The sequence below is a fragment of the Condylura cristata genome, unplaced genomic scaffold (assembly GCF_000260355.1).
Source record: "Condylura cristata isolate star-nosed mole 26May11 unplaced genomic scaffold, ConCri1.0 scaffold00020, whole genome shotgun sequence".
NCBI classification, from domain to species: domain Eukaryota; kingdom Metazoa; phylum Chordata; class Mammalia; order Eulipotyphla; family Talpidae; genus Condylura; species Condylura cristata.
This window is the reverse complement of record NW_004567121.1, coordinates 37,107,044-37,109,130: the sequence shown is the minus strand read 5'-3', so window position 1 is coordinate 37,109,130 and position 2,087 is coordinate 37,107,044.

Below are 2,087 nucleotides of genomic sequence, written 5' to 3'. Positions count from 1 at the left end.
CCGCGCACAGAGGGGTCTGTCTAGCCTCACCAGCGCTCCCTCCGGAGCCCCAGGGTGGGTTCCCGAAACCATGCTCAACTACAATCCATCTCCGACACCTGGTTGCTCGGGAAAGTGCGCCCCGAGTCCTGGACGGATTCTGCGATCTTTCTGCCCACAGAAAGTCCAGGCCCTTGGGAGAGGGACTGGTGTTCTCCCGTCTGTGTGGACAGAAGCTCTGCCGGACACGTGCGGCCCACGCCCCGCTCCGATCCCGTCCCCACGCGGGCTCTGTGGCGAGAGACGAACAGCCCACTGCTTGGGCCCAGCCGGACAGAGGCAGGCCGAGCCCAGGGCCACGGCTGGGCTGCCTGCCTGGGCCGGGGCTGGCGAGAGGCAGCGCCGACGGCTGGCGGCTCCCGCCCGCGGTTTGGCCATCGGCTTACTTGGCTTCGTTTTTATGCCCCCGAAACAAGTCAGCTCCGCTTGAGGGAGAGGATGAAGCCAGAGCCTTCTGGGGCCTGAGGTTGAATCCAGAGGTGAGGGCTTCCCGCGGCCTGGGGGGAGCTGGGGCTTCAGGCCCCAGGGACAGAGGCCCCCGCATGGAGCTGACCGCTGGCCGCAGCCCAAAGCGGCTCTCGCGCCAGTGGCACCCTCCCCGCTGGGGCCTCGGGGTTCACTCCAAATGCTCAGGGTCCCACAGCTCGTGAGGAAGGGTGCTGCCCAGGGGCTCTCCCCCCCCTCTGCCCCCCCTCCTTCCGGCCCAGTGGGTGCACCCTGCAGAAATGCCCTCCTCTGCCCCCGTGTCATGGGCTCTCCAGGCCTCAGTCTCCACAGCTGTGACCTGGATGCGGGGGGACAGAGGTGAAGGGTCAGTGGTCTCTGACCAGAGCGCTCACTCAATGCTGAGTCATGCAGGGCTGGGGCTCCTTCACCACCAAGGGCTTAGCTGGCTACACCCATGCAGTGTGACAGAACACCCCACTTCTCGCCACAGGTCTGCATGGAGCCAGGGGTCAGCTGATGCCTGCTGAGCTCAGCTGAAGCTGCTCCCTCCAAGCCTGAGGCCCAAGCTGCCACATCCCTCTGGGACCCACAGCTCTGGGGCAGGAGGAGGGGGCACAGGGGGCCAGCGGAGGCTTCTCTCCCTGCAGTGCGCCTGCCAGCCTCTTTCAGCCAGCAACCCTTGTGGCCAGGGCAGCCTCCCCAGGCCGGAAAGCATTGCTCAGCCACAGCAGGAGGGCAGGGCAAGTGTCCTCTGGGTAATGACCCAGCCCAAGGGCAGAGGCCCTGAACAGTCCCAAAGTAGCTCCGCACCATAGTTTTCTATAAGACGCGCTGGCCAGACCTGGAAAAGTCCTTCTAGAGCCAGGCACTGCTCCCGCCTGCCCTGGAGTCAGGCCCGCATACAACTTTCTCTGGGAGTTGAGACAACACCCCCTCCCCAACTTGGGGTTCAGGGAGGCAGTCCTGTTACAGAAGGGGACCGCCCAGGGTCCTGGAGGAAAGGCGGGGAGAATGGCGCAGAGGAGGGCATTTCTGCAGGGTGCGCCCACTGGGCCGGAAGGAGGGGGGGCGGGGGGGGGAGAGCCCCTGGGCAGCACCCTTCCTGCTCTGCAGGGCCCACCTGGCTGGCCACGCCCCTCTGCATCCTCTCTCTGGAGCTCAAAAACCCACTTTAAAACAAAGCCTGGCAGACAGGCCCTCCCTACTTCCGTTTTTAAGCTTTTAAATATGAAAGTTGCCAGACCACAAAAAGTGGAAGGTGTGGTTTGACCCTCCCCTAACTGTCTCCAGGACGCAGCAGCTCAGGGGCCACCTGTTTCATCCCCAACCCCCACCTCCAATTCTCAGAAGCACGTTCCGACTTCATGTTACTTCACCTATAAATATTTTAGTAGCTCTGAAGGATTAAACACGCGCCATCAGTGCCTGCGGCTTGCAGCTTTCTTCTAAGCATCCTGTCGTCCCTAGCGGTGGCGGCGAGTCCTTGCCTTGGGGATGGTCCAAGGGCTGGAGGTGCAGGAGCAGACAAGGGGAGCCGGCCGCCCGCGGGGGTCCCACCGCAGCCCAGCGCTGCGGGCGGGCAGCTCTCGGCTCCACGGCCC